Source organism: Pelodiscus sinensis, chromosome 1 (assembly GCF_049634645.1).
Source record: "Pelodiscus sinensis isolate JC-2024 chromosome 1, ASM4963464v1, whole genome shotgun sequence".
Classification (NCBI taxonomy): Eukaryota; Metazoa; Chordata; order Testudines; family Trionychidae; genus Pelodiscus; species Pelodiscus sinensis.
The window spans coordinates 302963060-302979126 of record NC_134711.1 but is presented as its reverse complement, the minus strand read 5'-3'; the positions used below and the strand labels follow the sequence as shown (position 1 = coordinate 302979126).

Below are 16067 nucleotides of genomic sequence, written 5' to 3'. Positions count from 1 at the left end.
CAGGTTTCAATCACCCCCATCACCCCACTTATTAAGCACAAACAAAGGGTTAAAGGAACTGTTTGTTTATTGTATATAGTTTGGCAACAACAAAAATGAAAAAAAAAATTGTTATTTTGCCACATTGTTTGATAATATGTACAAAATTATAAATAAGTAAAGAGAACATTTTATTTTGAAACACACCCTGGTGTAAGTGATGTGTCCAAACTGGGTCAGGAGATGGGTTGTGGAGGGAAGCTTCTATTGGGGGCCAGGGCCCAGTCCCCAGGCAGAAGCCCCTCAGTGCACTCAGTGGCCTCCACTGGAGAATTGCTCCCGGAGGGCCTCCCGGATGCCAACTGCAGACCGGTGAGCCTGGCGGATGGCAGCTGTCCGGGGCTGGGCAAAGAGCCTCTCCTGGGCATCAGCAGCTCTCCCCCACCCTGGTAGGAAGGCCTCCCCTTTCCTCTCCACGAGGTTATGGAGGACGCCACACGCGGCCACCACCTCGGGGATGTTGGTCTCCCCCATGTCGAGGCGTGTGAGCAAGCACCGGAATCTGCCCTTTAAACGGCCAAACGCACATTCCATCTGGTTACGAGCCCGGTTAAGGCGAGCATTAAACTGCTCCTTGCTCGCATCCAGCTGGCTGGTGTAGGGCTTCATCAGCCACGGCATCAGGTGATAGGCGGCATCAGCCACTATGCACACCGGCATGTGCACATCCCCAACTGCAAACTGGCGATGGGGGAAAAATGTTCCTGCCTGAAGCCTCCGGTACAGGTACGAGTTTCTGAAGATGCGGGCATCGTGTGCCCGCCCTGACCACCCAACACAAATGTCCGAAAACTGTCCACGATGGTCGACCAGGGCCTGGAGGACCATAGAAAAGTAGCCCTTTCGATTGATGAATTGGGCTGCTCGATGGGGCGGTGCACGGATGGCAATGTGTGTCCCATCGAGCGCTCCTCCGCAATTGGGGAAGCCGAGGGCAGCAAAGCCGGCCATGACGCTGTCCAGATCCAGTAGACAGATGAGCCTGTTGAGCAGCTCCGAATTGATGGCCCTCACCATCTGCAGAACGAGACAGACAACAAAGTGTTAGAAGGGGTGCCTTATGTCTTAGGAGGAGAACCCACCGCCCACCTTCCCTCTCAAACAAACAGCCCGGGAATCCCCTCCTCAGAACCCCCCCCCCCACAATTCAGGGTGAGTGGAGGAGCTCCCTCCCACTCCCACTCCCACTCCACTTGGCCCTTCCTGACAGTCTCCCTTCCCCCCACCCCAAACTGTGACTGTCCCCAGACAATGACTTACCTCCATCAAGACGGCCCCGACAGTAGATCTCCCCACGCCAAACTGGTGTCCCACGGAGCGGTAGCTGTCGGGGGTTGCCAGCTTCCAGAGGGCAATGGCGACCCTCTTTTCCAGGGGGATGGCGGGCCGCAGGTGGGTGTCTTGCCATTGCAGAGCAGGGGCGAGCCAGGTACACAGCTCCTGGAAAGTGGTCTTTCTCATGCGGAAGTTCCGTAGCCAGTCTTGGTCATCCCAGATCTCCATCACGAGCCGGTCCCACCAGTCAGAGCTGGTGTCAAACCTCCAAACACGCCTGTCCACGAAAAAGTTCAGAGGCAAGGGCAGTGTGGCTGCCGGACGGGGGAACCCCTCGTCCCTCTGGTCTGGGTCCAGCTCGGGAAGGAGCCTCATGATTGTCTCACGAAGATGCAGCAACAGCTGCAGTATGGTGGTGTGGGGCCATCGCCTGCCCAGGGGCAGCTCTGGCTCCATGCCACAAATAAGGGTCTGCAAGCAGAAAAACCTCAAAAGAAAAAATTGCTGGGGTGTCCCAGGAAGCTGAGCACTCCAAAGCAGCACTGCAATGCCTTGCAAAATTCCTCAAGGGACAGCAAAGGCAGCTGCAGGAGCAGAGCAGCGGGTGTTCAGGAGTGTCCCTCTCACCACGCGTCTCTGCAAAGGGCAGGCAGGCAGCACCCGGAAGGAAATGCTGCCCCCATGCCCTGGCAGAAGCAGTTCCGGGTGGCTTTCAATTTCGAAAGAGCGTCCGGCAGTCTGGACACTCTTTTTCGAAATAGCGGATCGATCTTTCGATCCGCGCATTGTAGTCTAGACGCGCTCTTTCGAAAGAGCCTCTTTCAAAAGAGGCTCTTTCGAAAGAAGCCTGCAGTCTAGACACAGCCCTAGTGTTAAACACACACACACGCACACACACGCACACACACACACACACACAGTATAGACTGTCAAGTTAAAAGTAGATGTGAATCTAACCCTGACTTATCTGTGTCCAGCAATGAAATTATGGAAGAGTAAATGAGAATGAAATTATGGAAGAGTAAATGAGATACTTACAGCTAGTCTTAGACTCATCAAACAGGAAATAAAGGAGAAATTAAGAAAACAAATTGTATCAAATAAAGTATACCATTGAACTATCCTACTGAAGTCTTTCTTTTTGAAGAGGAGCTGTCAGACTTAGAATGTTTACCAAAAAGGCATTATGCTACCATAAACATCTATGTATGGCATTAAACATGTTTGAATAAGAGCTTTCTTCTTCACAAATCCAGTTTTATCATCTGCTTTGCCCTATAGTCAATTTTTAAGAAAGAATTTGTAAATATCACATTTGTCATTAGAAGATGTACTTGTGTGTGTTTTGCAAGGGATAGGATTCTTGGTTGAAGGTGGAAGCTTGGTAATTAACAAGTAAAAGGATACAAAAATGTTAATTTCTATCTCTTACTTCTTTTCAAAGAATCTCTTTATATACAAAAAAAAAAAATTCCTGCAGGATGGCAGAGTGATGTCATCATGTCATCTGCATCCTCATGCCTCAGCCTCCATCCTCAGCCACTTGCTGTGGCCATCCTCAGCACTGTCCCCTCCAGGCATGGGCTGCTCCAGCTCCAGCTCCTGGTTCATGCCATGGGGGGGATGAACCACCAGGGAGGAGCTGCTGGGATTCCTCCCCTCTGCCATCCTAGCCTGACCCCCTCCCCCAGGCTAAGCTAGGTCCCCTCTGTCATCTGAGTCGGACCCTCCCCTGCCACCGGGTCCCTCTGCCATCTGAGCCCGCCCCATCTGGGCCACCCTGCATCCCCTCTGACATCTGAGTCCGCCCCCCAACCCTCTCACCCTTTCTGCTGAGACTCTGCACCCCCAGCTCTCTCCTGCGCCTTCCCTCCTGGCCAGACATCTACCCTCAGAGAGAGGTGGATTGGTGAGCATAGCAAGCAGGGGGCACAGCCCCCTAGTAAAGCTTTAATTTAGGAATCTTTATTGTGTTTGAGTTTCCATGGTACTCTGAGAATACTATCAGGCAATCCCAGTCCAACTTTGAGAGATATGAAAAACATGTATACTTAAATTAAAAACATCTGTCTTAGACTTCACTAAAAAACTACCCACAGAGAGTCAGTCTAAAAGCTCTCTCATCTTCTGGGAAGTCAGTCACCCTCTTATTTGAAGTGACTTGTTACACTTCGGCTATGTCTACCCTGCAGGCTTCTTTCATAAGAACTGTTTTGCGCAAGTGTTCTTGTGCAAAAGATCTTCCACAAGAGCGCGTCCACACTGCCATGTGCTTTTGCGCAAGAGATGTGCTTTTGCATAAGTGCATCCATGGCAGTGTGGATGCTCTCTTGCGCAAGAAAGCTCTGATGGCTATTTTAGCCATAGGAGTTTCTTGTGCAAGAAATTCATGTTGCTTGTCTACACTGCCTTCTTGTGGAAGAGCTCTTGCACAAGAGGGCTTATTTCTTGTGGGGAGAGGAATAATTCTTCCCGAAGAAGCCCTGTTTTCTTATGCTATACTGTAAATTTACTTGCACAAGAATGCACGTGCAGTGTAGGCAGCCGGCAAGTTTTTGCACAAGAATGGCTGTTCTTGCGCAAGAAGCATGCAATGTAGACACAGCTTTCATGTTTAATGTGGGGCCAGTAGGAGGAGGTGTGTGAAGAAGTGAGTCATGAGATCTTCAGTATGTTAATGGGATTCAAATCTAAATATTCATTTTTCAGCATTCTGTTATTTTATATAGCTATATAGATTTTAGTCATTCATGAGGAGTAATTGTCTGAGGCTTATCCAAAACCATGTCATGTCTGCAGGATGGAGAAAGCTTCATGACAGATAATGAAAACTGAGAACACGAACAGGCGCTTGTATGTTATTTCAGTCCAGAAAAATGGCTGATGCTTTAAAAAAAAGCTCCTTAGTGGAAACAAAAGTATTTGCCTTTTAGGCTTCAGTAGAATCAAAGAATCATAAAAATGTAGATTTGGAAGTAACCTCAAGAGATCATTCAGTTCAGTGTTTCTCAACCCTTTTGATATCAGGAACTGGCTTGCTGCCTTCCAAAACTTTGTTAGAGAGATCTTAGGGGCTGGTGTTGCTTCACAGACCAGTCATTGAGACACACCTGTTTAGGCAGTACACCTAAACCCTTCCTGATGGGTGTTTCTCTAACTTTTTCTTCAAAGCTTCCAATGATGGGGATTCCTCCTCTTTTCAACAGGCCTTAATATATTTGAAGACTTATCAGGTTCCATTCCCCCACAGTCTTTTCCTTTTCTCAAGACTAGTAATGCCCAACTTCTTTTAACCTTTTCTCATAAGTTCGGTTTTCTAAATTTTTTTGTATAATTTTTGTTGCTCTCCTCTGGACTCTGTCTAGTTTGTGCATATCTTTCTTAAAAGTGTGGTGCCCAAAACTGGCTATAGTACTTCAGCTGAGGCTTCACCAGTGCCAAGAAGAGTAATCAGAACAATTATTTGCAGTGTCTTAGATACCATACTTCTCTTAATACAGTTCAGAATAATATTAGCTTTTCTTGCAATTGCATCACACTGTTGACTCATTCAATTTGTGGTCCAATATAACCGCCACGTCCTTTTCTGCTTAGCGTTTCCTAGCTAATTATTTACTGTTCTGTATTTCTGCATTTGATTTGTCCTTCCTAAATGTAGTACTTTGCACTTGTCTTAATTGAATTTCATTTTTAAATATTTAGGATCAAGGGAAAGCAGATAAATAAAAGGAGTGTTTTGGAAAAATTGAAAATGGTATTTTCTGCACTACTTGAAACTTATTTTTCAATATCTTATAACTTAATATATTAAATTGACTTGAAATCTTCAAGTTGTGCATGTAACTAATCTATTTAGCTAGGCCTCCTATTCCTCTTCTCTTTAGTTTGACTTTTACATCCACTTGGGTTTTACCTTAAAGCTCTTCAGTAAAAGCTCTACTGTTGTTTGTTGTGCATTTGTACAGCATACACTGGTTGCTCATACGGACTCTACTACAGTACAAAATAAATAAATGTTGATAATAAACCCCATATATGAATTCTTAGAGGAGTTTTCTCTATGCTTTTTCTAGAATTACACAGATATAATACTGTACTTTTGCTATCTCCAGGGAATGGATCTTTTCCAATAATGCTTCTTTTGTAATCCTCAACCAAATTAGTTTTTTGTTCCTTAATTGTAATCAAAATATATGATAAATTCTTCACAGTTAAACAGTTTTACTATTTGAAAATTCTTTAAAAAGCTTGAAATATATATATTAATAGATTCCAAGGCCAAAATGCACCAATGTGATCAGCCTATTTATTGAAAAATATAATAATGATATATAATAAATTATTGCCATCCGTACATTAATCTACTTGCTACGATGTGGTGTGCACATTTAAATTGTAAACATTGACCACACTCACAGTTTTTTGTTCTCCCTTTGAACCAATGCCTTTACATTTTCAATATTAATTAAATAAAAAAGAATATAATTGCTATTTACTGATATATTTAATAGTAATTTCTTGTCTACTATACCAAGAAAGAATAGGTTTCAGTCATTCTGAAGTTGATTAAACTTCAGATGATTGTACAGATTTTAACATAATCTTCAAGTAGTTTTCTTAAATATAATTCAAACAAATTCCAAGGCAGGGATTATTAGTTCCTGTTCCGTTTTTGTGCCTTTTTGTGTATTCTGTACTTCCCTACATATATACTGGTAGCTCTGGTACAAGCTAACATAGCTCTGAAGGATGTGAGATAAAAGTAAAAAGTAAGGATTATAAAGAACACATGTACCATATGCTGATGATAAGACAGGCTCCTATCCCGATAATACAGTTTATGTATTATATCTTATTATGCTTAGATCCTTATTTAGAGGTTAACCCATTACAGGTGGATATTTCAGTACATACTTCAAAAACTATACTTTTGAGAATGTGCTATCTCCTTAGCAATCAGAAAGGGAAAAAAATAGGTATTTAAAAGATGAAGGAGAGAATGATGCAGCAATCAGGTGCAAAATGGCATCTTTAGAACTGAAGTTCTTTGGCTCTATCACATTTAAAAGGCCATCCGTAGAAAGAGATGATTTGGAGGTTGGGGTGGGAGAGAAGTCACCCTAATAAGCAAAGGGAGAGTTCTAGAAATCAGGCAGTTACAAGTGGAAGTTGTTCCTGGAAAAAGGGTTATTTCCATGTTTTGTATACCGCCACTATGTCACAATGCATGAGTTGAGAGCTTGGATGCAGTCGTATACTTTGGATTAGTGATAAACCAAAATATATAGTCAAATAACATCTTAATTTGAGTAGAAATTTGCTTTTCTTCCTCATCGTTGTATGTGTGACACCTGATATACTTAAAGACATTTAAAATTCTTGTATATATATTGTGACATTTGGATAACACTAAAACAGATATGACCTTCTAATTCCGGCACACAGAATGTGTTCACACATTTGAAGGTTAGTTTTTGTTTGGTTATTGTAGTTTTCAGAAAATTCAGTGTTCAAAAATTCTCGTCAGAATGGTTCCAACAGTTAGCCTAAATTTCAATTTAAAAAACATTTATTTTTCTATATGAATCAATGTAAACCACACATAAAAATATGAAACCATAAGTAGGTACACCCTGAGTGTAATAAATGCAAAACATAAACCACTTGTATTTGTTATTTTATTTCAGTTTTTTTTATCTGCAAAGGTAGTAATCTACTAATGGCTAGAAGTGAGAGTCAAACCACAGATCACTCCACGTAGAAGACAAACAAATAGGTTAATTATATGATAATGTATGCATTACAATGCTGATATGCAGATGTCTGATTTTATCCTACTGAAATATTTTATATATCTTAATTAATATCTTAGGGTATGTCTACACTACAAAGTTAATTTGAACTAACAGCCATTAGTTCGAATTCATTTTGTTAGGGACTACACATACAAACCGCTGGTTCGAATTTAAATCGAACTAGCGGAGCGCTTAATTCGAACTAGGTAAACCTAATTCTACGAGGAGTAACGCCTAGTTCGAATTAAGTAGTTTGAATTAAGGGCTGTGTAGCCACTTAATTCGAACTAGTTGGAGGCTAGCCCTTCCCAGGTTGCCATGGTGGCCACTCCGGGCCAAACCAGAGAAACTCTTCAGCCCCCCTCCCGGCCCCGGAGCCCTTAAAGGGGCACAGTCTGGCTACAGGGCTTGTGCTAGTTGCAAGCCTGCCAGCACCCAGCCAGCAGATCCTGCACCTGGCACATCATGAGCCAGCCCCCAGCTGCCACCCAGCCCTCCACCTCTTCCCAGGAACAGACTGGCAGCTCACAGGAGCCTACCCCTGGCCGCAAGAGGTGGGCGCCCGCCTGGTCTAGTGCAGAGATCGTGGACCTCATCGAGGTTTGGGGGGAGGCCTCCAACGTCCACAATCTCCGCACTAGGCACAGGAAAGCGGCCGTCTAGGGCAGAATAGCTGCCAGCCTGGCAACCAAAGGCCACATGTGAACCCAGGAGCAGGTTTGCATGAAAATCAAATTGGTTCAGTGAGACCCCCGACCCTGAGCCCTGAGCTTAGAACATAAGAATGGCCATACTGGGTCAGACCAAAGGTCCATCTAGCCCAGTAGCCTGTCTGCCGACAGCGGCCATCACCAAGTACCCCAGAGGGGATGGACCGAAGACAATGACCAAGCAATTTGTCTCGTGCCATCCATCTCCAGCCTTCCGCAAACAGAGGCCAGAGACACCATTCCTACCCCCTAGCTAATAGCACTCCATGGACCCAACCTCCGTGAATTTATCTACCTTCTCTTTAAACTCTGTTATAGTTCTAGCCTTCACAGCCTCCTGTGGCAAGGAGTTCCACAGGTTGACTATGCGCTGTGTGAAGAAGAACTTTCTTTTATTCGTTTTAAGCCTGCTACCTATTAATTTCATTTGGTGTCCTTTAGTCCTTCTATTATGGGAACTAATGAAGAACTTTTCTTTATTCACCCTCTCCACACCACTCATGATTTTATAGACCACTATCATATCCCTCCTCAGTCTCCTCTTTTCTAAGCTGAAAAGTCCTAGTCTCTTTAGCCTCTCTTCATATGGGACCTGTTCCAAACCCCTAATCATTGTACTTGCCCTTTTCTGAACCCTTTCCAAGTCCAAAATATCTTTTTTGAGGTGAGGAGACCACATCTGTACACAGTACTGAAGATATGGCATACCATAGTTTTATACTTCCCCTCCTCCTTCTTCCCCTGGCTTCCCCCTTCCAGCTTCCTCCTCCCAGGTTTCCCCCTCCCCTCTCCCACTCTCTTTCTTCCCGTCTCCCACCTCCTTTTCCCAGTCTCCCCGGAGGTTAATTCCCCCCCCCCCCAGTTTTGTTAAATAAAGAGAGTTTCTGTTTTTGAACACATGTGTCCTTTATTTTTTACATCAGGAAGGGGGGGTACAGAGGGGTAAGTGGAAGGAGGTGAGGGAGGAATGGGGCACAAGCCCCCGATGGGGAAGACTGGGGTGGCTCTCCGGGCTCCTCAGGGTGGAAGCTCTCCTGCAGGGCCTCCTGGCTCCTGACAGCCCTCCGATTGACCCCCCTGGATGGCAGCCTGCAGCAAGTGCAGCCGGGCTGATGGCCGAGTGCTGTGATGTGCCGAGTGTGGGCACTTAGGGCACTCCAAGACAGGACTGCTTTGCTATCCCTCATCAAGTTAGACAAGCAAGCGGGGAACCCTGAGAACTGTCTGTCCGGGGTGGGGGTCGGGTCCCTTTAAGCACAGCCCTCGGCTAGCCTGAGGCAGCAGCTCCACACTCTAAGTCCTAACCTGATGACCTGCCGGCACTGGTTCTGGCCAGCCTTAACTTCGGTTCAGGGTCCACTCAATGTGGACATGCTATTTCGAATTAGCAAAACGCTAATTTGAATTAGTTTTTAGGTCTAGATGCACTAATTCGAATTAGCTTAGTTTGAATTAACTAATTCGAATTAAGTTAGTTCGAATTAGTGCTGTAGTGTAGACATACCCTTATACATTTTGGCCACCTCCACTGAGCTTTCTAAGTTAACTTTCACTTATTTTATATAGTATATTGGTTTTCCTCTTGATTTCTAAATGTTCATACATTTGCACTTCTGATAAGTATCTACAGCAACTCAAGTGTAAGAACCATTTTTTATTCAATAATGGAAGTGTTACGTTTCTTTGTGTCGGTAGATTTATCCCTCTTTTACACATGTAAATATATATAGTTAGAGGGTCATAATGTCAAACTAAACAATGTGTGTGTCAAGCATTGATAATTTCTTGATAGTATAATGGGTGGCTTCGATAGAGATTTCATCTCAGCAACTTCTTTGGCAGTTTCCAGGGTCTGTGAGGAAACAAATGGAACCGTACAATCCTGTAGATTATTTATCCTCTTCAAGTCTAGAACTAGTATTAGAAGTAAAAAATATGAAATCCTCTTTTTGAAATAATGTGTATTTCTGTTTTATAAATAAATTGTAATACAGAACTCCACATACTGTGCACTGTGACAAGTAGTTACTTAATTAAAAAACCCAAGTTGCTGTCAAGTTAAATCAGAATAGAGAAGTGGTTCTCAAACTTATTTCATCCTGCCCCCATTCCTTGTGTCTGTAGTACTTTATGCTACCTCTTCCTGCCACACAAGTACATATACCAATAAAAATGTAACTCCCACCAAATATTGAAAACGTAAAGGCATTGGTTCAAAGGGAGAACAAAAAACTGTGGTTGTGGTCAATGTTTACAGTTTAAATGTGCACACCACATCGTAGCAAGTGGATTAATGTATAGATGGCAATAATTTATTATAATGATAAGACAATTTAACAAATCTAACAAAAGGCACAGCACTACCTGCTAATTGTTCATTGCTAGGGGTAAAAAGTGCACAATACATTTTTCCCCTCTAAAGCGTCTCTCTCACACACAAGTACACCCTGAATACATTTCATGCCTTTAAGTTCTCAATCCATTTTACAGGTACCCAAAGAAGTGGTCTGATTTTTCAGAACTTCTGAGCATTCTGTATTTTAGTGGACTTTGTTGGGACATGCCAAGTGTTCAGCACTTTTGAAAATAAGGTCAAATTTATGTAATTAAGAACCTTGCTTTAAGCAACCCAATTTTTAAAAAAAATCATAGCCCTATTAGTTCATTGCAATAGGAAAAATAGTCATTTGGTTAAAGCACATGGCTGGAGTCAGTTGTGGGTTCTGATCTCACTGATATACTAGGTGACCTTGGGCAAATCATTTAATGGCCCTGTACCTTATTTTCCTCATCTGTAGAATGGGAACAATGACACTGACCCATCAATTAAACGTACTGTACAGAAGCTAGAAGATATGATTATAATAAGCTCTTGGGACTTTTTGTTGATATTGTCCATATCGTGTAACTTTTCTATATATCAGCTTTCCCATCTATAAAACAGGTATAATGCTATCACACATGGATTTGGGGTCTTAATGATCCAGGCCCTTAAAAACTTTGAAGCACTTAACTCTCAATTATATCAACCAAAATTAGGCACCCAAATAACTGCAAAGCTGGGCCAATGTATATGAAGTATTCTGAGTTTCTCCAATGGACTTTAAAGGAAAAATCCTGGTATTCTGCCTTTCCTCCACAGGTTAGAAAGCAATGAGTGCAATGCCGAGGGGAAAATTTGGCATAAAGTTCCTCACACGCATAAATTTTTACTATGTTGATACATAGGGATGAGATCCTGCAGATCCTTGTCTGAAGTAATGGTAGCTTAAGATATGCAAATAATATAACCTCAGATCAATGACCACTCAGGCGTCAGCAAAAAGGGTAATGGTCAAAACTGGAAGTTAGAATCCTAACAAAAATCTTTTAAAAGGAAGATGATTGCTGATTGCAGATCAGTTCTGTGATCCCTGGTCTACACGTGGGTATAAGTTTTAATTAAGATATGCAGCTTCAATTTCATTATTTGTATAGATTAAATCGAAATATCTTAAGTTGAATTTTGGCACCATTCACACTGCAGGAAGTCAAAGGGAGATACTCTCCCTTCGATTTCCCTTACTCCTCCTAGAAGCAGGATGACCAGCATCTTCACTAGACCCACTAATTCAAACCCCAGAAGATCGACTGTGGCTGCATTGGTCTTATCTGTATTGTAGACATGGCCTAAGAGTCTGCTTTTCCCACTAGACGTGGAGGAAATTGCCTTTTTCAGTTTTTTTCTCCATTGATTTTCTGTTGTGGAGCATATATATAGTACTTTAATTGAGGATATAGTTTGAACAACATGCAATTCCATAATGTTCTCTCTGTTTATATAATGGTATTTCCTTTCCTGTGGTTTCATTTTCTTTTAATATTTCAGAATTTTGTGTTTTGATTTTTTTCAGCCTCCAAATGAATGTTTTTGTCAAATATCAAGTAATGTACTATTTTTGTTTATTTTCCTATTAAAGAGTAAGACTGACGTTTAAAAAAGTCAAGCACTTCCCAATCAGAAAAGTTAGCAATAGGACTTTATGCAAAATTCTGGAGTTAGTTACAGACCAATTAATGCTTCAGTCTGTGATATAGCTGCTGAAAGTATGCAACAGATGAAATTTTTTGAGATTTATTGCAACTTGTATGTCTTCTTTTCATATATCTCGACATCACATACAGGATTGCAATAGAAAAAAGCTGCAACTTTCTATTAGCCTTTCACAAAGACTGATTTTTACCCGTGAGGAGATTCATAACACTAACATAATTAACACATTCATTAGACCTAATTTATTATGAAGAGACTAGCTTTCTATTAACTAGCCAGACCCCACCACACCTACTTTTGCCAAAATTATGTCAACCCAGCCAATATTTTTCCGTATGTGACCTAATGCCAAAATGAAACATTTTTGGGAGGTCAGAAACAAATTAGACAAGAAATTTCAGATATATGAAAATTGTTTTCACCTCCTATTTTATCTTTTTTATTCATAGAACTTCTAAATGATTTCATTATCTTGGCTTCAATAACAACTGGTAGACCTGCGGCTTTATCTGATTTAAATCCAACTGGCCTCACATCTCCTCTCCCTCAATTTACCTTTCTGATTTGCTTTAGGTACCCACTCCCTCAAACAAAAAACAGTCAGATAGTGGTGACTTTTTTCTTTCCATTTTCTACTCACAAAGAAGTACGGGAGTGATTATTGCTGTGTGTTGTAAATGTGTAAAATATGTTGTAATATCAGGGGAAATATTAGTTAATGTGGTGCATATTTTATAACGTTCCATATTTTTCTACAGTCTGTGGCCTATAGCAGGGTTATCACTGGAATTTATTTTTTCACGTGCATGCACCCCACTAACTTAGATTCCTTATTGGTTTTCATTACTTCACATGTCTGTGCTACTATACATTAGTCCTTTGTTATATATATTACTTATCATTTAAAACCTACAAGCAATAACAAAAGGAACTGTCCAGAAACAAATTATTTTCCTGAGGCTTTTTTTTTTTTTTAGTTTCAACTCTCCTCTTCCCTCCTCCCCCCACCCAATAATGAAATTTTCTACAGAATGCGGAAATGCAAAATTTTGTTTGAAAATGTTGAAATGACATTTTGATTCTATCTATTCTAAATATGTATATAGCTTCATGGGTAGTCCAGGGAGTCCTGACTCCTTGGCAGTGTGACTGGCAGTTGACCTGGGACCATGGGTAACTAGGGAATTTCAAGCCTGGAACAAGAGAACAGACCTTCTAGCCTGGCTCCCCATAAAAATTTTCTCTAAATTGAAACATTTCCATAGAATCGAAATCCTAGCATTGGAAGGGACCTTAAGAAGTCATCAAGTCCAGTCCTCTGCCATCACAGCAGGACCAAGCACTGTCTAGACCATCCCTGTCTGTCTAACCTGCTCTTAAATATCTCCAGTGATGGAGATTCCACAATCCCCCTAGACAACTTATTCCAGTGTTTTACCACACTGACAAGAAGTTTTTTCCTAATGTCCTATGTAAACCTCCTTAGCTGCAATTTAAGCACATTGCTTCTGGTTCTATCCTTAGAGGCCAAGGAGAACAATTTTTCTCTCTCCTCCTTTTAACACCATTATAGATACTTGAAAACTGCTATCATGTTCCCTCCTCCCCCCCCCCCCCCAGTCTTCTCTTTTCTAAACTAAACAAGCCCAGTTCTTTCAGTCTTCCCTCAGAGGTCATGTTTTCTAGACCTTTAATCATTTTTGTTGCTCTTTTCTGGACCCTTTCCAATTTCTCTACCTCTTTCTTGAAATGTTCTGATGTTGATAAATTAGAATTTTCCAAAAGCAAAATGTTCATCAGAAAATATCCAACCATCTCTATTAATAAAATCCAAGGTTAAAAACCAATATTTGTGCAACTGGATCCCATTAAAATCAATAGGAGAACCCACTTGATTAATGACAACTTATGAGAATAAGGGTTTGTGGGATCTAGCTTCTGCTCTGAATTATAAGAGCCCTTTTAATTTTAATCTACTCACTTTTTGTTATCTGAATACCCTCATCAGTTTTCACAATTTTCTTGAAGCATGCTGCCTCTCCCCTCAGAGCCTTTGCCAGCTGCCAGAGCCTTTTATGGCAGCAGGGAGGTAGTAAGACACTATACTTATTAAAAGTAGCAGTATGGGCATGGGAGGCACAGCTTGGGCATTTAGAGTATGTCTACTCTATGGGACGTGGACGAACTGACATATGCAACTTCAGCTATATTAATTGTGTAGCTGCAGTCTAAGTAGTTTAACTCAACTTTTGGTGCTGTCCATACTGCAGGAAGTCAAAGGGAAGCACTCTCCATTCGACTTCCCTTACTCCTCGTGAAATGAGGGTTACAGAAGTCCGGAGTAAGAAGTCCTCCATCTCAACATTATTTTGAAATAACACTGCTGTGTAGACATAAGAGAGCTATGTAGAATATACATCATTAGGGTTACCAGGTAGTCATAAAAAAATACCAGACACGCTTCATAGGGGGAGCAGGGAGAGGGACCAGCTGGGAGGGGACCGGTGCTGGCCGGAAGGAAGGGGGGGCAGGAAACAGAGCTAACGGGGGGGGGGGGGGATCTGAGCTGGCCGAGAGAGATGGGGGGCCGACGGGAAGCAGGGCTGGTCAGTGGGGGGTGGGCGGAACAGGGCTGGCTGCAGGATATGGCGGGGGGTGGCCAGTGGTGGCAGAGCTGCCTGGGGGAGCTCCGGAGGAGGAGGAGGAAGAGGGGAAAACTGGCTACCAGGGGGTGCAGCAGGGCTGGCCAGGGAAGATCCGGAGCAGGAACCGGCAAACGGGAGGCAGAGCTGGGGGGGGAGGGGCGACTAGCCGGGGAAGACCGGGAGGAGAAGTCAGGGAGAATCTACGAACCGGCTGGCTAGGAGGGGGTGGGGGAGTGAATCAGCTGGCGGAGAGCAGGACTGACCCAGGCTGTGCATATCTCAGGGCGCTCCTGTCCCGTGCGAGTCAGTCTGGCTGCAACTCCACCATGCACTTGACCAGCGCGCAGGAGCATGGACTCAGCTGCCCCTCCTCCTCCTCACACGCAACCAGAGCTCCCAGCGCCGATCGCACCCCACCTCCCAGTCACTCCCCCCGCCCCCGCCCCTGCCCCCGCCCCTGCCCCTGCCAGGCTTCCATCCGGCACCCAGCCAGAAAACCAGGAAATACCAGACATTGCACGTGTCCGGTATTGTCTGGATTTTTTTACCGGGCAGAAGGCCCAAAAACCGGACTGTCATAGGGTGCTTCTGGTATTTAAGGCACTCTACCTATCTAAGCTGTTCTTTACCAGCTACTGCTGAAAAATTAAAAAATGAAAGTGGTGTCATTTAGGAAGAGTTGAATATCTGGAGTAATTTGAAAGTAAAGGTTTAATTATGAACTAATGAAGGATGAACTTCTATGAAGTTTAGTATTTCAGTTTAAATGCTTTGTGAGCACCCAACTAGTCCTAGCTCTTCATTTGCTGCTGTATTTTCTTGTACAAAGTGAAGGTGAAGTAGGTGACTGGAGAGGTAACCAAACTTTCTACTTCTTCCCAAATAATCCCTTCAATGCCTTTCATTGGGTAGCTCTGATTTTCCCTTCCCCTCACCCTCTTCTACTTCTTTTGCAGCAAGACTCAGCAATAACTCCTGTCCTAGGTTTGCTGATCTCATCTCTTTAAAAGTCCGTCAGGAGTCCAAGATGACTGATGTTCAATGTGTCAAAAGTGGGGCAGGAGAAAGCAAAGTGATCAAGCAAGATATTACTTTCTACCTATTTACTGGTAGAGAGGGAAAGAAACTAGAGTAGTTCATGAGTATGCATATGAATAATGAAACCTTAAGTGGAGTATCAGAGAGGCATTTCTAAAAGTAGTATCTGTATTATAGAAAGTTTCCAAAAGGAAACTGTGGTTCTTGCTTACTTGCTGTGCTTTATTGAATAATCCTGTAATTTATGGATGTATCACGCATAACCCAGGGGATAGACAATAGGATTTTCCATTCCTAATTTTCTGTAAGTCCTTGGATATGGCCAAGCTCATATATTAGAACATATATTACAAGATTTTTAATGGCTAGATTGCAGCCAGATGCATCTGCATGGCCACAGACAAGTAAGGAGGGAGGTGAGGAGAATATCCTGTTGAAATGGAAAGTATAACTTCCAAGCAGTTCTGCACTGCGGTACAACGCCCCCTCCCCCCCATTCTGTGTCGTTTAAATGTTGAAATTTTAAAATCAT

At 42.7% G+C, this 16067-nt stretch overlaps 1 protein-coding gene across 5 annotated transcripts in view; it reads left to right on the top strand.

The window, feature by feature from the left end:
* Positions 1–16067, top strand: part of TNFRSF19 (TNF receptor superfamily member 19) — a 129428-nt gene that overhangs the window by 75945 nt on the left and 37416 nt on the right. Inside the window, exon 5 of one of the 5 annotated variants that reach the window (XM_075919266.1) lies at positions 4–2104. The exons of the other annotated variants lie outside the window; for them this stretch is intronic. The gene's annotated coding sequence lies outside the window, so the exon portion shown is untranslated. Of the gene's footprint in view, positions 1–3; positions 2105–16067 lie in introns of those variants that run through there. 5 annotated transcript variants of the gene reach the window in all.